This window comes from Dreissena polymorpha, chromosome 1 (assembly GCF_020536995.1).
Source record: "Dreissena polymorpha isolate Duluth1 chromosome 1, UMN_Dpol_1.0, whole genome shotgun sequence".
NCBI classification, from domain to species: domain Eukaryota; kingdom Metazoa; phylum Mollusca; class Bivalvia; order Myida; family Dreissenidae; genus Dreissena; species Dreissena polymorpha.
In genome coordinates this window covers 35,072,296-35,095,528 of record NC_068355.1, presented here as the reverse complement: position 1 = coordinate 35,095,528, position 23,233 = coordinate 35,072,296, and the positions used below count along the sequence as shown (strand labels likewise).

At 36.9% G+C, this 23,233-nt stretch overlaps 1 long non-coding RNA gene across 3 annotated transcripts in view; it reads left to right on the top strand.

Moving 5' to 3' along the window:
* The window catches only part of LOC127876921 (uncharacterized), a 119,513-nt gene extending 98,750 nt beyond the window's left edge, over window positions 1-20,763 (top strand). For 2 of the 3 annotated variants that reach the window (XR_008048158.1, XR_008048149.1), the window contains 2 exons: window positions 20,458-20,503; window positions 20,593-20,625. This is a non-coding gene — a long non-coding RNA (uncharacterized LOC127876921). Of the gene's footprint in view, window positions 1-20,457; window positions 20,504-20,592; window positions 20,626-20,730 lie in introns of those variants that run through there. The other variant, XR_008048152.1, reaches the window with a different exon arrangement.
* The last annotated feature ends 2,470 nt before the right edge of the window (window positions 20,764-23,233 follow it).

Genomic DNA, 23,233 nt, shown 5'->3' with positions numbered 1-23,233 from the left:
TAAAAAAATTAAAGATAACAACGGATAAAATGTTGTACCACGCGTGGCTCGGCTTTCATCACGTGGTTGGTTATGGAGGCAGGACTTTGATTCAGCTATGCTGGTTCCAGTCAAATCTCTGCGAGTAGGTTGTATTTTTGGTTCTTACAAATGTTAAATGAATTGTCCGAAAAAAACTGCCATATGGGGAGTAGTGTGCAATAATTATAATGTCAAGTAAAATAGTTTTCCCTAGGATGTAAACCCGGGACCTCTGCGAGTCAAATATAACGCGCTTTCTCTGTGTCTGTCCAGGTTAAATACTGTTCAGCCTATTTAAAACGCCTAGTAAGAATACACGTACGTTCCAAACTATCATTATTCCATTCCAGATGAACTCAAATCCTTTATCAATACCTCCAAAGTCAGCATCCTCCAAAACGCAGAGACCTCATCAGTGGATGAACTCTGGAACCAATTTAAGGCCCTTATCCAGGAAGGTATCTCAAAATTTGTCCCTATCAAAAAAGTAGGCCCCAAAAGACTTCTCCCCTGGGTTACCCAAAAAATAAAAAGATTAATCAGAAAAAGGGACTCCCTTTACCAAAAGGTCAAAAAACACAAAGGTCAAAACCCCTACATTAGGAAATTCAGAACCATCAAACACCTCATTCAATCCAAAATAAAAAGGTCATACGAACTATACATTGAAGACATCCTAGATATACAACATGCAGACACTCACTCCAGCAAATTCAACACTAAAAAGTTGTATTCCATCATAAAGAATGCAAAACAAGACGCTCAAGGTGTTTCTCCACTCAAATGCGAGACAAGCGGAAACCTTATCTCAGACAGCCTTGGTAAAGCCAATATACTAAACCGGCAATTCCAATCTGTTTTCTCAGGAGTCTCCCCTCTGTCTCTATCCCAGCTATGCAGAAATACCCTAGGAAATTCACAGTACCGCACCATGCCCAAGATAGAAATAGACCCCAAAGGAGTCTTGAAACTACTCCAAAACCTTAAAGTAGATAAGGCTGCTGGCCCAGATATGATCAAACCCATTGTCCTCAAGGAACTCCGGCATGAGATCCTTGACCTAGTGTCACTGATTTTCCAAAAGTCCTTAGACTCTGGTCAACTCCCATCAGATTGGACGAAGGCAAACGTCTCTCCTCAATTTAAAAAAGGTAACACTAGCGACCCAGCAAACTATAGGCCCATATCACTCACATGTGTCCTATGCAAACTACTAGAACACATTATCGCATCTAGCCTATCCACACACTTTTCCAAACACAGCATACTCTATGAGCTGCAACACGGGTTTCGCGAAAGGCGGTCCTGTGAGACTCAACTTATAGAGTTAGTAGATGACTTAGCGAAAACTCTTGCATCAGGTAAACAGACAGACCTAATCCTTCTAGACTTTAGTAAAGCCTTCGACAAAGTCAATCACCTCAAATTACTGCATAAACTTAAGATACATGGTGCTTCTGACCAGACCATATCCTGGATCAAATCCTTCCTAATCGGCAGATCCCAATCAGTCGTAGTAGATGGTACTAAGTCTGACCAAGTCCCAGTTACCTCTGGAGTGCCTCAGGGTTCTGTCCTTGGCCCCCTCCTTTTCCTACTATACATAAATGACCTCCCTTCCCTTGTTACATCCCAAGTTCGCCTCTTTGCTGATGACACTGCCATCTATCTAACAGTGACATCCGAGGCGGACTGTCAAAGTTTACAAGACGATCTCGGTAAACTAGAGAAATGGGAAGAGCTATGGGACATGGAGTTTAACCCTGGCAAGTGTCAGGTTCTCCATGTCACACGGAATCGTAAGCCCATTGCGCACCAATACAAGCTTCATGGTCAAATCCTATCCCCAGTTAAGGATGCAAAATACCTTGGTGTTGACATTTGCCATGATTTAAGTTGGAACACACATATCTCCAGGATCACAACAAATGCAAACAAAACATTAGGTCTCCTCAAACGTAACATCAAGACAAAACATTAAAAGGTCAAATCACTATCCTATCAAACACTAGTACGTCCCCAACTTGAATATGCTTCCCCCATATGGTCACCACACACTCAGGTTAACAAACACAACATAGAAATGATTCAGCGGCGAGCAGTCAGATGGGTAAAAAATGACTACTCCCATTACACCAGTGTCACACAACTTCAAAATACACTCAACTGGCGCACCCTTGAGAACAGACGCATAGATGCAAAACTCGTCCTTTTCTACAAAGTCTACCACAATCTTGTGGCCATATCCCTCCCATCTTATCTTGAAGCCCCAACCAGGTTAAACAGACACATGCATCCCCTCAGTCTTCGTCAAGTCCATACAGGTTACGATTACTTTAAGTACTCTTTCTTCCCCCACACCACAGTATTGTGGAACAGGTTACCCCACCCCGTCGCAATGCTGCCTGACCTTGAGAGCTTCAAGCAGGCAGTAGCCCAACTTAGCCACTAAACCCATGGGAATTGCTTTTATCCATTTTTTACCCCTTGTATACTATATGACTTTTAAATCTCTTAACAACCTAACAACACTATCATTATTATTGCACAAATTCTTAACTTGCTGAAAGATACCTTTCTCAGCTTTTACGCTTTTACTTTACTAACAGCCAACGCGCACCCTGCCCATAATACTCGCGAGAGGCGTGAGGCAGTACTATGAGATAGATAGATAGATTCATTCCAGACGCTTTATTTATATAATTTATATTAATAAATGTATTTCATTTACAGTCGAGCCGATTGCTACAAAGTATATATTTCAGATCAGAACGGTTACTGTCAAACATGATTGAATTAATATCTTAATAATCTTGGGAGTGAATGTTTCAGTTTTGTTGTTTTCAGTTATTTATTTAACATCACCAGATTAATCAGAAAGTTACAGTCGGGTTCAGCTGTAAGTGAAATTATGATTGTTAGTGTGAGCGTTAGCTCACGCTAATTTTACAGAGCATATTTTGCAAATCAGTATGCGGTTAGAAGGCAGAGGCGTATTTAGGTGGGGGGCTAGGGGGCTAAAGCCCCCCCAGCTGGCTGGCTAGACACGATTTTAAAGAAAAATGAGCCCCTTACAGATTCAATCCACTTGTGTATTTCCTGTCATATGTCCCTAATTAAGCCATAAACAGCTGTCCATTAGTGTGATTAGCCCCCAGGCATGTGTACAGACGATCTAACCTTCGTCAGCTAAAGTGCACGCTTCATTGACTGTAAGTAATAAACTGCGCTATTTGATTGGCTGAAGAAGATACATTCAACTAATGAAATTCGTCCATACATTTAGCTATAGATAAATGTTTACAAATGGCTGCCGCATGAGACTTGTGAAAAACAATATTTCAATTTGTAGCAATTAAAGAGTTTAGACGAACACAATGAACAATCATTATTATTTTTTCGGTAATTTCTTTGATGAATTTAATTGGTATTAGCTCTTTAGAGTGATAATCCTTTTGAGTAACAAGTTATTGCCAGTGAAATTCAACTGCACTGCCACACTTAATGAATAGCAATTATTTATTTTTTGTTTTGATTTTGTTTTTTTACAAATCGGGCTTACTGCTTTGATGTTCATTCATAGTTTTTACAAATTACGAATTTAACTACACAAGAAACCTAACAACTCCCTTTGTTGACACTTTTGTGAACGAAATGGACACCCAATTCAGTGATTTGCAGACTAAGGCAGCCATGGGATTGAAGCTTATACCTGAACAAATGTGCTCCTGTCCTGTCAGTGCTAGTGACGTTGAATGGTTCAATGATGATCTCCCTTCCCCTCAGTCCCTCCCTGCCGAGTTGCACTTTATATGGCAGGCTAGGTGGAAAGGTGTACCCAACCCACCTACTTCCCTTCAAGGCTCTGCTGCACATTGTGATTCCCAGCTGTACTCCACCATTTACACTGTTTTGTCCATATCATGTTTGTTCCCTGTCACATCATGCGAGTGTGAAATGAGTATCAGTGCCCAAGGACTTGTCAAGACAAAACTAAGATCACCAATGGGTCAGGACAGGTTGTCCGCTGTGTGCCTGCTTTCCATTCATAGGGACATGGACATAAACATTTAATGTTGTACCTAAGTTGACCTAGTAGGATATCCACCCATCTAACTCCGTTAAAAACGTTATGGATAAAGATAATGTCTCCCACCACTTTAGTGGTTTGAGAGACATTTGATTTACCCCTGTGTGTCTGTCTGTCCGTGTGTCTGTCACACTTGATGTGTGAACTCAAGTTCTTATTTGTTTCACATGCACTTTTATCATGCAAAATGCTGATTAGATAGCAGGAAATCGCATCATTTCAAGGTGCAATTTCAAAAAAAAAATTACGACCGAAGGGGACACCCCTCCCGCACCCTCCCCTGTTGAGCCCCCCCTCTGAACATTTTCTGGATACGCCTCTGGGAAGGCTTAACTACGCTACAGAAAGACAACCACTGCCTGTTGCAGTAAAATAATGCAGACGACAAATGCCATTCTCATAGCAGAGTTGTCATTCGTGCCTCATGACTAATAGTGTTAAACAGCTTGTAAAGTCTAGTGTTAAACATTGAAATCTGTACATATTGGCTGCTTTCAGGGAAAACGGGGCTTAAGGCATGTCAAATAAGATTAGTCTGTGCACACTGATTAGCCTGTTCAATTCGCACACGCTAATCAAGGACGACATTTCTGAGTAAAGCTTAAATTGTATTTTATATTAATGATTTTAAAAACCACATCTGGACCAGTGCTTTAAGAAACATTCTTTATAAATTTGAATGGGTTGTGTTCATTTGAAACTGGCAATATAAAAAGCTATACCATAATTTTTAAAACTGAGTTGCGTCTAAACTTATACATCAGCGAACACCTACAGTGCCTTCAGCACTTTGATAGAGTTATGCTTACATACCTTGCACCAATCTCCGCGCAGAGTTGTCGTTCCTTGCTCTGACATACAAAATCTGCCATCACAAGAAAATCCTACCAGATTTAGTAAGATTTTATTTTTTTGTTTAAGTATTATATTATGAATGAAAAGTATTATCATTTTCTTTCATATTTTGAAATAGTGTATACATTAAGGTTCCTCATAAAAAGTAATTACCTAAATTAAAAAAGTAAAAATAACAACCATTACATTATTCATAACTATCGTTGTTGAACATCACTTCGTGTTGCAGATTCTCAGGATCTTAAATGTTTGAATATTGAATATAGATGTAAACAATTGCCACTTTATCATGTATATAAGATTTTTAACAATATAGCTCCCAGTTATATGCACAACAATTTTACTAAATGTAGTGATATCCACTGGCACGGGACTAGATCTAATTAATGATAAGGGTGATTATCACGTACATCCAGTTGATACTTTTACTTCCAAAATCTTTTTACCATAATGCAATAAAAGACTGGAATAACTTGCCACAAAATATACGATGTACAAAGTCCAAGAATACGTTAAAAAAACTTGTAAAGAAGCATTTATAAGAAGAAATGGAAATGGTTGAGAAACAAGAATATCTGTATTATTAGTTTTTCATCAATTGTTTAAGTTCTGTAACCATATTGTAATACATTTTTAAACTGTAATATATATTGTAATACATTTTTAAACTAAGTTAATGCAATCCTGTCAATTTCATCATCATATGACGTGTTTTCTTATGCACCAATAAGAATTATTTTATATAATACTGTAGTATGACATTGTAAGACCGCTGTCACTTTATTCCATTGTATATGTCGATTTATGGCATACTTTTCCGTCACTTAGATCTACATGTGAAGGCTTTAGACCCCGTTGAAAATAAGTTGTGTACGATTTATCGTCAAAACTTTACGGGTAATCCAGTGCATTCACATTTCTATAATTAAATATAATGAAATATCGACCAATAAGTGTGATAAAATAAGTATGAACCATATATATATATATATATATATATATATAATGTTAAATAAAAGCACCAATTATAAAAAAAAAACAGTATTGCGTTATTAAAATCGTAAATTTACCTACAATTTCCTACCAGAATTCGTTTTTCAGAGGTAGCTTATTCATTTCCCTTAATTCTTTATCATAGGCATAGCATAAGGCCCTAATAACTCAACTCAAAATTAATCCACAGTTTGCAAATAAATGCCCCTAATGTTATTGTAAGCCAATAATAGGTGTCATTAACACCTCGTTGTAGGTATACCACCTCTATTTATACCAATTTACCGAACCCTCCACGGCATTTACTATATAAATCAATTTACCGAACTTGTCATTTACCGAAACCTCCAGCACCCATTTATGTCATCGATCACGCCTTACTTATGTTTTCTAACAAAGTATATTAAAACTGATGCTAATGTGTCTCTCATGTTCGTTATAGCCTGTTACGAGGCATTTATGACGGTTTTGTACTTTGTAGCCATGTACTTTCAGTTACTGGACACACGTTTTTCCAATATTTTGCTATCAAATGGTTAGCATTCTTTTCCACATGTTCCAAAAGCGGATAACAAAGCATTGTATTAAATTGTTTGAAGATTAAAAAATTCTAATAGCGCATAATGCACATCTCTTTTTTACCAACGCAAAAACAGTGACTCATATTGTATAATTTTACTTATTAAAACACCATAATGTATACATGTTTAATATAATTTTGTATGTTGATGAATATATTTGTGCCATTTCATCACTTCTGCAAATATACTTAACATTTGAACGGAATGACAGACAAGACCAAATCACTATGATCCCCTCCCTTTGAAATGAAAAGGAAAAATCATATACATGTGTACTAGATTTTAGATTCAAGAACGAAAAAGTTTTTTCGGAACGAAAACATATTTTTCTCCCATTCATTATTAAAGCCTGGGAATGTTGCACGCAAGACATTTACAGATAGTGGTCACCATTTGTCTAAAATATTCCTCAAGTGCTACATAGAATCAAGTTGGTCAAACACAGTTTGAATCACAGATCAATAAAAAAATATAATTACGTCTTAAATACGTTTTACCGGACATACTTAACCTACTATCAATAGGAGTGGGCTTTGTCTACATAAAAGACAAATCATCGGGTGAAATGTATATTTGCACAGATGTACGTGTACGTTTGTATGGACTATGTCGTTCCCATTACTAAGTGACTTGTTTGCATGATTTAGTATTTCGTTCCTTCGACTTACTTTCTCATTCCCACGTGTAAGCTTGTTTGTTCTCATGATTAAGTTATCTCGTTATCACGACCTTTTAAATCGTGGGCACCACATAAGATGTCTGTTGAACAACATAAATAATACCATGAACATGTCACATCCGCATTACCGTAGAAATGCTTATATGTGTATGAAGGACAATCACCATATTAAGATCTGTCAAAGTATTTATTAAGGTTCTGAAAGGTATCCGAGTCTGACCAAAGTATGCCGGGGGACAAACAAACAAATGGAGACGGACCAAACACAGTATGCCACCCGCTCAAAGGAAAGTTATTAAGGAGTGAGGAAACAATAAACATACATTTTTTATTTGCCATACAAATAAAGTTTCACTGTACAACAATGTTCCTGCTCTATAAATGGCTATATACATTACATGGAGTGAAAAAACAAATACAAATGGATCAGCAAATCACATACATTTACATGATTATATCCCTAAACAGACCAAAACTGCAATGGTTGACACACACAATATGATAAGTATGATACTATATTTTACAGCATGTGCTATGTCTTAAAAAACAACAATAGTAAGTGTGTATAATCAATGATTGAAAGACCTGGTGGTACTTTTCATAAAGTTTTTTTTATCAAAACATGTTTTCCTTTTGCAAAATATTTAATTTGGGATAAACGAACAAATTAAGACATAATTTTGAACCTGAAATCTACTTTTACCAATACAGTTCATTTAAATAGGATGTATATATAGTATCAATTTTATTCTAGCTCAATATGCATGCAAATAAATAAAATATAATTGTGTTTGAAATCTAAATTCAATATCATAAATTTGAAATATGAAACAGTTTTGTCCAATAAAAAGCTGTTTTTAGTTGTACAACAACAGAACAGACATGTTAAATACAAATCAAGTTGCATATAAACAACCACATTTGTATGGAATTCAGTCTTAAGACATCAGCTGAGTTGGGAGTTTTACGGAAACTGGCCGCAGTGAATGTACTTCAATGACATCTAATATGGAGCGGTCAAAATGATAACAGCTTTTACAAAATTGTTTACAATAAACTTAAAGCAATCATTCAAAACTGAAAATTTTTCACAATCAATTAACAGATATACATGTAATCCAAAACTGGACACCTGTCACAAGCCACAACAAGTTGATAAGGTAAATATAATATATTAACAAATATTGCATCAGTGCTAAAATATACGATGTGACATTGTTTAAGGTCATACACTTATAATATTCAGAATACAAAACTTTTAGCACTGTAAGGCCAGTGTTGGCAATTAAAATATGATGAATTTAATTAATGCCGTATTGGTGAATTTGGTATAACACATAAAAATAAACACTGATGCAAATCATATTTATTGAGTGATAATTATTATTCAATGTATATAGTACATAGTTTATAGAGTGGAATAATTTGAAAGAATGTAGGAATGTATTTGTTACGTTGAGAGGTACAAGGGAGACAACTTTTATTTTTTAATATCACAGTGCTCTCCCTTGAATCGTTTTTCACTGATTTCCAAATTCCCAGAGTAACTTTATTTTATTAACTTAAAAGCATGACATAAAACAAGGTGTTTCTATTGCTAAAAGTATATTATTTTTTTCATAATCTGATATTCTGCATGTCTTAATTAACTTTAAAGTTTAATATGCGCATTCATCCAAAGCATTTTTTTTCTATTGCCTGACATGTAAATAATGTATATTATGAAAATATTTTGTACAAATGAATGAAAACAGTGAATGTATCTGTTTGAAATGGCACCATTTTATGAATAATGGACACACAAAAAACATAAGCTTTAAGGTTTATGTATATACAAATGACAAAATACACTTATATACAGTGACACATAAATCTATGTTAAGTAACGCACTTACTACATTAGATGAAAAGCTGGTCTACAATATGTGTACAAACACATATTTAAAGCATAATTAACTTTTAATGCTAGAATGCAAATGTCAACACAAATGATGAGCATGTCAATATATGATACAACGAGAACAATCTACAACCATTATAACTACTAGGATCATTATTAATGAAAATACTCACTTTGAAACAAACTTACTTGTGGAGGAATTACTATCATATGTTTAATAATGAAAGCGTCCTTTGTTAATTATTCAACAAACTACATTCAAATTAAGATAAACTTCTAAATTTCACTTTATTTAAATAGTTTATTCCATCAATGGGTTTATCCATTATCACAATATAATACATTCACACAGTTTTTATAACGCGCTGAACTATTTTTAACATAAAACAAAGTATTTGTTGTCAAAAAACAAAAAAAAATAGCAGAAGGTAAACATAGTTTGAATAAATCACATTATTATTTTGATCTTTTACTATTACAACACTACATGAGATTCTTCGTAAAATACTGGCCGCAGTAAATGCTCTCCACTGACAGCTTATCTGAAACGGTCAACATGAAACTGTAACAACACTAGTAAATTGTCACATTCACTTATCAGCCGCAAGTTAATTAAGTATACTATTATAACACGTATAAATTTATCATTAAATATACACATTTCTTAAAGAGGCATTTTGTGCCAAACATTCACTCGTCATAATCGGCATATAATTTTTATTTTTAGAGTTTATCCTACAAATTTTGCATTAGACTGACAACAAAAAGAGACAACTGCACGTATTATCAATAGCAAGCATATTACATCACTCTCCCTTGATTTGTAATTGACTGATTTCCGTTTTGAGATATTAATTATTTTAGATTATGTAAAACAAAATTACACAAATCTTTAAATACTCGGTTAACTCAATGAACTTAAAAGCATTACATATAAGAAGCTGTTCCTATTGCTTAAAGGCATGCTTTCTTTTCAGAATATCTTGTATATCTGTATTAATTATATAAAACGTTTAACAGGAGCTACGTTTTGTATGTTACCAAGCATATACAAAATGCATCTTATAATATGATGTGAGCAAGGAAATTAAAACATAGAGTTCTTCACAATAGCAACAATATAATTATGCATAATTTACATCGAACATACAATTGTTTTGCAGTTGCACTATATATCAATTGCAAAATGTACCTATATGCAGTGATAAAACATTAATTGTTGGTAAAGTTACTCAGTGATTTGAGAGGATTAAAATCTGGTCTTCTAAATGTGTATATACACACATGTAAAACATAAAACAATTAGTATGTCCGAAAACAAATGTCAACACTTGTGTGCATGTAAGTATATTATATAACAAGACACAATAGGCAAAAATAAGCATAACTTTTGCCATTATTCATGAAGCTTAGCATAATTCTTTTAATCATTTATTTAAAAAACAGTTTCAAAACAGTGAAAGCATTGCAAATAAAAGTCATTATCGTATAATTTAACAAACCATCTCAATTCAAGTAAATAATAGTAATTGTAGTAAATACAGAATTAACAACTTAAACAAGATTATATAATTGTGTCTAAATTTAATTGATATTCATTTCAAATATTGCCATACTTAACACCATTATTGATTAAATATTGGCCCAAATGAGCAAACTAAATATGTTTCTAAATTACAAAAAGATTTATAAGCGGAAGCGTAATAATTCTCAACCTTTCTTAACAGTCATTTTAAATAGCACTTCTATATGGCATGTAAAAACAGAAAACTGAAACATGCTTATAACATGAAAAGGATAACATACATATTTTTTTTTATTTTGTTCAAGTTACCAGCATCAAGTAAACAGCTTTGACTTATATTACACTCGATGTATGACAAAAAAAAATCCATTAATTTACCACAATCAGGTGCAAGTTTCATAATACAAACACAGTGATTGAATAGACGTACAATATGTGTGCTTAAAGTAATACTTAACATGCATGCCTTTACCATTTAAGTAGCATTAATCTTATTATATTTAACTACATTTAACACAAATGTTCAATTGTAAATGACTGACAGCATTAACGTTTCCATAAGACATGACAGTGTTTGACTTTGAACACAGCTTGATTGGGCACATTTATTTATGGCTTTCCACCTGAAATGGTGCGCTTAATCATTGTGGCACTTTATTCTGAACATTCATTTTTCAATTTTTCACCCTTCACACAATTCAAAGATGAGACCTGTAAGAGTTAATGCTTAACAGACCACCAGGTATGTAGAGAATAGCACATCTTAAACAGTATTGATCTCTGAGCTTCTCATGTTTGACTGGAGTCAATATGGTAAAAACTACTGCAACAGGCTGTGTTTCTGATTGGCCAGTTTTATTTCGTCAATTGGCATCTGAAAAAAAGAAAGATGTGTTACTGTAAATGTCGGTTTTTCCTTCTACGTTTGATACCAAAGGAAATAAAGACAAGCACAACACTTCCAAAGGGTGTCACAACTAATCTGATTTAAGGAAACAATAGCTCGATTGGTCATTATCCGCTGGCTTACTACTTCAAAGTACCCCAGTTATTCAAAAAGTTTACTATAATATACCCCCTGTACGGAAAATACGCTTAAAGGCACCTGGCCAATATTAGACTGACTCCGAGTTTTACTCCCACCAAAATCCGATATGGTATAACGCGCTACACAATTACGAAACAAAATTCTCTTTGAAGAAAAGCACTGCCTCAACATGCTTTTGAGTATGAGTTTCGAAAATACAAAGGCCATTTTACAGATAATTGATAACAATTTAAACATAAATAATTTAAGAAAATGAGCCAACAACGACCAATTTAGCATTAATATGCCCTGGGTACGTTTAGTAATAATTTTAAATAATAATTAAAAAATTATAAATATTTAAGATGAAGTATAACCGCTTTATAACCAAATACTTTGGAATGGGATTCGATAAAGATTTACTTTTTGCTACCAGACAAAAATTAACTATTAATTATTGACAATAAGCAAGGGCCTACCAGAAGATGGCGCCAACAACATGCATTTGAATAGAGTTTTCCTTAGAATACTCCAATGACTTTTATGACGCAAGACAAAGGTTTGCCACCTAGCTCCACATTCTACTTTTACTGAAAACTCCACTTATGTCCAAGGAAAAATGAACCAAAAACACAAGTAGGAAAGTTTACATGATGGTCAATATATTTGGTTTAACACACAAGAAGCAATACTTTTCGAGGTTATACTAGACACACAATCAGACAGCTGAATGGATGTATCGACGGCCAAGGTTAAATCTTCATACACCCACCCATCTCTGAATTTGGGGCATTACACAATCAAACACATGCTTTGAGAACTCACCCGTAGATATCGCTGCATGATTTTCATAGACTTAGGGCCATATATATGCCAGAATCTCGAGATGATGACTGCTGTCGGTTCATTTGCTGTGACTGAAAATGCTTCCAGAACAAACTCAACGCTTTGCTTTCCAGGTTTCCTGGAAATAAAGTGAATCATGTGCCAAATGAAACAAACAAACTGTAGACAATACTAGCCTTTTCAATGATAAAAAACTGGTTCAACCTGGCAACACACTTGTGAGTGTCTCAATAAGCTATACATTTTCATATAAACACGTAAAAATATTTAACTAAAACCCGCATTGTGCCCGCGATGTCACATAGTTGGGAAGCCTCTTGAAATTGTGTAGACATTCAATGAAATCAAGCTAATTTAAACAGACGGCATACATTAGTTTCTTTTTGTTCATGACCAAATTATATTTCACTAGTGTGTTATATGCAAAACAAGAGCTGTTTGTAAAACATGCATGCCCCCATATGGGCTGTCAGTTGTAGTGGCAGCCATTGTGTGAATACATTTGTGTCACTGTGACCTTGACCTTTGACCTAGTGACCTGAAAATCAGTATGGGTCATCTGACAGTAATGATCAATGTATCTATGAAGTTTCATGGTCCTAGGCTTTATTATTCTTGAGTTATCATCAGGAAAGCATTTAACTGTTTCGAGTCACTGTGACCTTGACCTTTGACCCAGTGACCTGAAAATCAATAGGGTTCATCTGCCAGTCATGATCAATGTACCTATGAAGTTTCATGATCCTAGACACAAGCATTCTTGAGTTATCATCTGGAAACCATTTTACTGTTTTGAGTCAATGTGACCTTGACTTTTGACCTAGTGACCTGAAAATCAATAGGGGTCATCTGCGAGTCATGATCAATGTACCTATGAAGTTTCATGATCCTAGGCATAAGCGTTCTTGAGTTATCACCCGGAAACCATTTTACTATTTCGAGTCACTGTGACCTTTACATAAGACCTAGTGACCTCAAAATCAATAGGGGTTATCTGCCAGTCATGATCAATGTACCTATGAAGTTTCATGATCCTAGGCCTAAGCGTTCTTGAGTTATCATCCCAAAACCATCTGGTGGACGGACGGACAGAAGGACCGACCGACCTACCTACCAACATGTGCAAAACAATATACCCCCTCTTCTTCGAAGGGGGGCATAATCATATTCGAATTAAAAGCAGTAAAAGCAAATTACGATTCCATACACTATGAACTGCTAGAGATTTGTATAATTTGTAGTTATATGTTTGTTTGTTTATTTAAATGTCTGCCATATGAATTTCTTTTCATAATGTCACTGACTTATGTCATTCAACCTTCTTACAAAATCTGTGAACAAGTCATTATAAAATCTTACACTTTCTTACTTCCATGACCATCCAAGCAGATATGACCATAAAAATGACCCACTGGTCAGTACAAGGGCAGAGTTCGGGCCATCCTTAACATAATTACAAGAGACAGAGTGTAAAAAAAACTAAAACTTAATAATAGCAAAGTTAAATATATTTTCAAACAACCAAAAAACAAGTTAATATTAAATGGTTAAGAATATATTTAAATCATACAGACATATTTGCATTCATACCGCTCGTAGTTTAATGCATATGCACCACTGTTGTTGATGTTTTGTATACGACTGCTGCTGAAACTGTTTTGTTGCTGTGCTGATGTGGCTTGGTTGCTAGGATTCCGCCTGACACTGAACAACCGCCATTGAAAAATAGTATTTATTGGATAATTTGGTATAATGTAACATTATTTATATTTCGAAATAGTACATTAATTTAAAATCAAAGATCAAAATTGAAGCAAGTGATTTACTGCTTTCGTCATTTTTCAACAAAAATATGAACACACTTCTGTGCAACTGTGGGCACAATATTAGTTAATCCCCCTGAATAAAATATAAGTTACACAGCCTATGAATATCCATGTATGGTGAGATAAAGAAACAGTAAATTAATTTTATTCAAGAGAGTGACTTGACATATAATAAGTAAGAGCTTTGTCACAAAATGACCACTAAGTCTCAACACACACTTCATGGGGTTCAGATGATTGAAGTTTCAACTTAATCCCTTTAGAAATGTAGATATGGTGAGGTAAAAATATTTGTACATTAAATGCAGATGAAACACCCCTCTAACTGACCAACTTACAGAAAATAGATTCCTATATAACCTCTCCTTGGTTTTTGGGATTTAATACTCATTTTATTCACATCTCCACCTCGCAGGTCATGTTTGTGTACTATTACTGTGAGTTTGGAAAGTTCATAAATAATTGAGATAATGCATGCAATATGACCTGCCCCAAGGACTGAGGCTGCTGCTGGAGCCCAGATCGGTTCCAATTTGACCTTCTGCCTGAAAGCTCTTTTCTCTTAAGTGTCACGTTTGGCGCAGTTACACAGTTCATTAGCTGGGCGTGATTTTCAGGGTAGGGTTCCTTGTTGATTGACAAGTTGTCCTGGTAAATAAAATATGAACAAAGTGAAACTCTAGTTGCATCAACAGGATGTCATTCTATTCATCATTAGAATGTCCTTTACTTAAGGCAAGTAACCATGTGACAAAATTAGACACAGGATATAAATTATACAAAGCAGTACACAGTTTTGCAACATGAGCAGCAAACATAAAAGTGTATGAACTGTCAAGAAAATTATGCCAATTTAATTAATTCTGGTGGCATTAATGCTTTGTCGAGTCACAACTTTTCTGACATTTCACACACCAAAAAAATGAATAACGGTATTACCAACAAAATACCCCCGGATAGAAGTCTGGTTTACATTGATCGTGTGTACAATGTTAGATATGTTTACATTGATCGTGTGTACAATGTTAGATATGTTTACATTGATCGTGTGTACAATGTTAGATATGTTTACATTGATCGTGTGTACAATGTTAGATATGTTTAACGGTCTATTTTCTTCATTAAACAAGAAAATGCGATATGGCTGGTTTCTAAACTTGTACAAGTTATTATGCCCACAAATAATATTGTTGCATTTTTTTAATAAGCTCATTTTGTCCATTTAATTATGTTCAAGTTGGGAGTAATGGATACTTCTATAATGTTATTGCTGGTCACACAGTGACCTCTGTTTAATACCAGGTGCAGGCCATCTCTCCCATGAGTACCTCTGCATTTCTGCTAATTGCTATAAATCTCTCAATTTCTGCAATTTCCAGAAATTTGCATATTTGCGAAAATTTGCATATTGGCGAAAATTTGCATATTGGCGAAAATTTGCATATTAGCGAAAATTTGCATACAGCCTTAGTATATAAAGAGGGTTTTGGGGATTAAAGGGGAGTGGGGGAGGGAAACAAGGGGATGCTTAAAATATATATTGTTGAAAACTTGTGTCTTGAAATTAATACTTAAATGTTTTAAATATACTTTATGTTACTAATCATTATAGTGTATTTCTAGTGTGCTTTCTTGAATAATGTGTGATTGTGAAATAAAATTAGTAGAAGACATTTGAGTTTGGATTTAATAATTGTTCACAAATTCAACGTGGACTTGTGGCAGCAAATTTACCGCTGTTTGCCCAAACTAATCCATGTTGTTTTGGGCCATGCGATATTACTGACCGTGGGGAGAAAACGGTTACACTGGTGAGCAGCGGCGGGATTTCTGTGAAAATTTATTGTCACGGATATATGGACTTTAACACGTGAAACTTCGAGGATTTTTGTGAAAATAAAAGGACTTTATTTTCACGAATGTACAGACTTTATTACGTTAGATTTCTGCAGTGCTGGTGCTCTGGAACTAAATCTTAGAAGGTTTAGTTGATATACGTTGGACTATAAAATTGAAATGAATAATCAAAATCAACTGTGATTTGGACAGGTATTAGTTTTCAGTAGGATATATTCAAAGCAACCATCAATCAGAGACAACAGGATGAAACTGAGCTTTTGGAAGCAACCCTCAGGGGACTGTTTTATTGCCAGTGGAAATATGGCAATTGCGCCATGTCTGATTTTGATAATTGTGGTTGTTTCAATTTGTCAAATTGCTGTTATTGTGGGACAAAGTGATTTATTACGCGCAGGGTCACCTGCTAGATGTTTAATGGAACCTGTAGAAATTTTCAGACTGACTTCACATCGGAATAACCACAGAAAGTTCAAGCTGGTGAGATGGAAATTTCTTCAGTGTATGAAACTATGTGCAAGAATCTAAGAAGAATTCATCAAAAAAGTAAATAATTATTACAGTTAAATAGATGGTTTGACAAGTGGAAATTATGAAACAATTTTAAATGTGAACATCAAAATGGGCAAAAAGCACTTAAACTGTGACAGTTTAAACAGAATTCCTCACACGTGATCCAACAGAGTGTGATTGTTACAGCACAGGACAATGACTGCTTGTCAAGAGCTACAGTGTTTGTGTGAATCAATACAAAAATGGTCGAAATTTGTTAAAGTAAATGTGATATTCTGTACACTGGAAACACTACTATTTCCAGGCAAAGTTCTCATGCTTTGAATTCACGTTTACTCTTTTTTTTAAATCATGATGTGTTCAGTTGCATAATGTGTGGGAAGTGTGAAGACGGACTTTCACAGGTACACTGGTAGAGTTCGGACAATGGTCAAGAAGTATCTCCGAAAGGGGTGGAAGAGGGAACGACACTTGGACTACGATCTAGCATATCATTTTTTTCATGAATGATTACGACATAACTGTCAATGCTAATGACCAGCTCAAGTCCTCGCTTTTTGTGAATCATTCTCCGAAAGGTGTTACAATGTTGCAATAACCCAGACGGACATGGGTTGTGTCATACGGGATCACATGGTGTTACCTGGATTATTAAGGAAGCATGTTTTAAAATCGTGTTATTATTTTAATTTGTCAAGCCTCTACGTTCAAAGAATATGCTTCAAGTGAGGGATGGACTTTTTAAAAATTGTGTTCTAGTTTCAAGTGAAACTATTCTTTTACTGGTATCCAATGAAATGATTAGTTGAAACAACAAAAATCACAACCCCACCAACTGTTACAATATTAAGAAGGGAACTTCGAAATAGAAGACAGACTGATTTCTTCAAGGCAATATAATGGGATGGTTGGAATCTCTTAATGTTGATGGCAACATTATTCAGACCGTATAATGTTTATTTAACTTGCCTGGCAAAACAACCCTTCTTCAAACTGCTTGAATCATAAACACACTGTCAGTGCTAATGTCTTCACTGTTTATCTCAAACTGCAGAACATTCCAGGAATTAGAAAGTAATGACCATTAGTATCATGTCAAGGGTCTCTGCAATCAAATTATTGTTAGTACTTTGACCATGATAAACAACCAAATCTTTGTAATGAACTCTTGTCCTAGGGAATGGTGTTTATCCCTATCAACACTTGCTTGTAGCTTTGTTAGTTTAAGACATCTGTTCAAAGTCACACTCAAATTAACAGAAAATTAAGCCAGTAAATGGTATTAACAAACAGAACAGTGACTGGGCGAAGAGCACCTTTGTTAAACCATTTCTAAATTTGAGTTTGGACTGTTAACATCAGAACACAAAGATAAAATGTAGACTTATTGTGTGATTATATTGTGAATTGTGTATTTCAGTTCTGTATTTATTTATAAGTAATTGTCATCAATAAGATCAGATAACAGTGTGAAGAAAAGTAATTCTGCTGCTCAGGATTTGAAGTTCTGAAATCATGTAAAAGTACTGTTAAATAAAAGTGTTAATGGTCACAATCTATGAAAAGTGTTAACTGGATTTAGTTGCAGTGTTCATCAGATGTTTGGTGCTATTAAAAATTGTGCTTTCCAGCTCTAAATTTATTTCAATAAGTGTTAATTCGAATTTGTGAGAAGTATTTACTGGATTTAAGTTGCAGTATTCGTCAGTTTCCTGGTTTTGTGTGTCCGGGGTACCAATCCTGGATTTATGTGTTGTGCCATCTATGGATTTTACCTGTTTCCACCATTCCTGGATTTATATGTGGTGCAATTAAAAATTGTGTTATCTAATTCTGGAATAACTAAGTGTCATCATCAAAATTAAGGTTTTTCTAAGTAGCTGAATGTTTGGACTACTGTGTTCTTCGAAACCCTGGATCGTGCGTGGGTAATGCGAAGGACGACTTTATGGCTTCATCATGCGTGGGTATTGCAAGACGACATTGTGGCTGGGTCGTGCGTGGCTAATGCGAGGGACAGCTGGGTCTTTGGTCGTGCGTTCGGGGTGGACTGCTGTATACTGAGGCAAAAAAACTGTTTTGTGCTGGGAAAACTTTATTGACGCTGTGTGTTGTATGTGTTGGATTTTTAAATGAGTGACCAGAAAAAAAAAAGACAATAATTACAGACAGAAATGAACTGTTATATTGAGTGACGCTAACATTTTTGAAATTTCAATTTAATATTTTAAATAAACTGATATTTAAATGTTGTAGTTTTTACATGGTTTATCTCTATGCATTATAACTGTGTGCGACATTGTATCATAGTTTATGCAATTAATAACTTTTTAAGAAATTGTCAACGTAATGATAAAATTATCATTGTGAACTGTTTTCTTAATCCGTTTAGCCTTATAATATGTTTGTCTCATTACTTCTTTAATATTGCTTTGCTTTAGGTGAGGTATATATATTAAGATGCTGATTTCTTTTTATCTGCCAGGGATATTGTGTTGAATTGTTTTGATGTTGTTGGGTGTTGTTGTTTTTTTTTTCTTTTTAATGTTGATGAAAATTGTTTTGAAATAATTCTTAACAGTTTTTAGGGACAGTTCATGGATAAACTTCACATATATATGTTATGACCTTGTGTGGATGAAATTTTTGAATGGCATAGTCCTGGTCAAAAATATTTTGTTTTTAAATTTATCCACATATTTTTATTTTTTTTTTTTATCTTTTTTTTAGAGTAGCAAAAAAAAAAAAGAAAAAAAGGGTAGTTTGTACATTTACTGTTTGAATGTGGGAGTGTCTAGTAACTGCTTATTATCCTGTCGCCAGGAGGCTCCAATCCGAGAGGAGGGCAGTGTTGCATTTTTTTAATAAGCTCATTTTGTCCATTTAATTATGTTCAAGTCGGGAGTAATGGATACTTCTATAATGTTATTGCTGGTCACACAGTGACCTCTGTTTAATACCAGGTGCAGGCCATCTCTCCCATGAGTACCTCTGCATTTCTGCTAATTGCTATAAATCTCTCAATTTCTGCAATTTCCAGAAATTTGCATATTTGCGAAAATTTGCATATTGGCGAAAATTTGCATATTGGCGAAAATTTGCATATTAGCGAAAATTTGCATACAGCCTTAGTATATAAAGAGGGTTTTGGGGATTAAAGGGGAGTGGGGGAGGGAAACAAGGGGATGCTTAAAATATATATTGTTGAAAACTTGTGTCTTGAAATTAATACTTAAATGTTTTAAATATACTTTTTGTTACTAATCATTATAGTGTATTTCTAGTGTGCTTTCTTGAATAATGTGTGATTGTGAAATAAAATTAGTAGAAGACATTTGAGTTTGGATTTAATAATTGTTCACAAATTCAACGTGGACTGGTGGCAGCAAATTTACCGCTGTTTGCCCAAACTAATCCATGTTGTTTTGGGCCATGCGATATTACTGACCGTGGGGAGAAAACGGTTACAATATTGAACATTTTCAAAATGATCCGATACCAATTATTTTGAAACGGATAGAAAATGTTAATAAGTGTCGACGATTTCAGCTTTTATTGATTTTTTTGTTTAAAGGATTATTTTCTAAGTAAATTCCAGTTTAGGCGGTAAGTGGTGTCCCTGACTAGCCTGCGCGGACTGCGTTTCGCAGAGATAAGTGGTGTCCCTGACTTGCCTGTGCGGACTGTGTTTCCCAGAGGTAAGTGGTGTCCCTGACTTGCCTGTGCATACTGCGTTTCCCAGAGGTAAGTGGTGTCCCTGACTTGCCTGTGCGGACTGTGTTTCCCAGAGGTAAGTGGTGTCCCTGACTTGCCTGTGCTGACGTTTCCCAGAGGTAAGTGGTGTCCCTGACTTGCCTGTGCGGACTGGGTTTCCCAGAGGTAAGTGGTGTCACTGACTTGCCTGTGCTGACTGGGTTTCCCAGAGGTAAGTGGTGTCCCTGACTTGCCTGTGCTGACAACGTTTCCCAGATGTAAGTGGTGTCCCTGACTTGCCTGTGCGGACTGGGTTTCCCAGAGGTAAGTGGTGTCACTGACTTGCCTGTGCTGACTGGGTTTCCCAGAGGTAAGTGGTGTCCCTGACTTGCCTGTGCTGACAGCGTTTCCCAGATGTAAGTGGTGTCACTGACTTGCCTGTGCGGACTGGGTTTCCCAGAGGTAAGTGGTGTCCCAAACTTGCCTGTGCTGACAACGTTTCCTAGAGGTAAGTGGTGTCACTGACTTGCCTGTGCGGACTGGGTTTCCCAGAGGTAAGTGGTGTCCCTGACTTGCCTGTGCGGACTGCGTTCCCCAGATGTAAGTGGTGTCCCTGACTTGCCTGTGCTGACAACGTTTCCCAGATGTAAGTGGTGTCCCTGACTAGCCTGTGCGGACTGTGTATCCCAGAGGTAAGTGGTGTCCCTGACTTGCCTGTGCATACTGGGTTCCCCAGAGGTAAGTGGTGTCCCTGACTTGCCTGTGCGGACTGGGTTTCCCAGAGGTAAGTGGTGTCCCTGACTTGCCTGTGCTGACTACGTTTCGCAGAGGTAAGTGGTGTCCCTGATTTGCCTGTGCTGACTGTGTATCCCAGAGGTAAGTGGTGTCCCTGACTTGCCTGTGCATACTGGGTTCCCCAGAGGTAAGTGGTGTCCCTGACTTGCCTGTGCGGACTGGGTTCCACAGAGGTAAGTGGTGTCCCTGACTTGCCTGTGCATACTGGGTTCCCCAGAGGTAAGTGGTGTCCCTGACTTGCCTGTGCATACTGGGTTCCCCAGAGGTAAGTGGTGTCCCTGACTTGCCTGTGCATACTGGGTTCCCCAGAGGTAAGTGGTGTCCCTGACTTGCCTGTGCATACTGGGTTCCCCAGAGGTAAGTGGTGTCCCTGACTTGCCTGTGCGGACTGGGTTTCCCAGAGGTAAGTGGTGTCCCTGACTTGCCTGTGCGGACTGTGTTTCCCAGAGGTCAGTGGTGTCAATGACTTGCCTGTGCGGACTGCGTTTCCCAGAGGTAAGTGGTGTCCCTGACTTGCCTGTGCGGACTGTGCTTCCCAGAGGTAAGTGGTGTCCCTGACTTGCCTGTGCGGACTGCGTTCCCCAGAGGTAAGTGGTGTCCCTGACTTGCCTGTGCGGATTGCGTTCCCCAGATGTAAGTGGTGTCCCTGACTTGCCTGTGCGGACTGTGCTTCCCAGAGGTAAGTGGTGTCCCTGACTTGCCTGTGCGGACTGCGTTCCCCAGAGGTAAGTGGTGTCCCTGACTTGCCTGTGCGGACTGTGTTCCCCAGAGGTAAGTGGTGTCCCTGACTTGCCTGTGTGGACTGGGTTTCCCAGAGGTAAGTGGTGTCCCTGACTTGCCTGTGTGGACTGCGTTTCCCAGAGGTAAGTGGTGTCCCCGACTTGCCTGTGCGGACTGGGTTTCCCAGAGGTAAGTGGTGTCCCTGACTTGCCTGTGCGGACTGTGTTTCCCAGAGGTCAGTGGTGTCACTGACTTGCCTGTGCGGACTGTGTTACCAAGAGGTAAGTGGTGTCCCTGACTTGCCTGTGCATACTGCGTTTCCCAGAGGTAAGTGGTGTCCCTGACTAGCCTGTGCATACTGCGTTTCCCAGAGGTAAGTGGTGTCCCTGACTAGCCTGTGCGGACTGTGTTACCCAGAGGTAAGTGATGTCCCTGACTTGCCTGTGCGGACTGTGTTACCCAGAGGTAAGTGGTGTCCCTGACTAGCCTGTGCGGACTGTGTTACCCAGAGGTAAGTGGTGTCCCTGACTAGCCTGTGCCGACTGGGTTTCGCAGAAGTAAGTGGTGTCCCTGACTAGCCTGTGTGGATTGCGTTCCCCAGATGTAAGTGGTGTCCCTGACTTGCCTGTACGGACTGCGTTCCCCAGATGTAAGTGGTGTCCCTGACTTGCCTGTGCGGACTGTGTATCCCAGAGGTAAGTGGTGTCCCTGACTTGCCTGTGCGGACTGGGTTTCGCAGAGGTAAGTGGTGTCCCTGACTTGCCTGTGCGGACTGGGTTTCGCAGAGGTAAGTGGTGTCCCTGACTTGCCTGTGCATACTGGGTTCCCCAGAGGTAAGTGGTGTCCCTGACTTGCCTGTGCATACTGCGTTTTCCTGAGCAATGCTCATTTATGTTTTTAAGCTACTATTGAACTCTTTTATTTTATGCTTTCCGGTGGTTTATAGAGAAATATCAGTGAATTAAAACTGATAATTTCACTGTTTCAAACAATGAAAATTATCAGTGAAAATTATCGATAATTTTCACTGTTTACTGTGAAATGACATCATTCTTTTACGAAATGACGTCATTATCCCAGCGAAATTCTTTAGTTAAACTCTTTAACAATGCATATTAACTGTGTAAAAAAGCATATAAAAAAAAAGAAAATTCGTTGGATTCGGTGGATTATCGATTTTTATTCACTCGTGATCATAAAAATATATATTTTCACTCGTGGCTGCGCCACTCGTGATCATATTATTTTCTATGATCACTCGTGAATTAAAATCGATAATCCACCGAATCCAACAAATATCCTCTATATAATT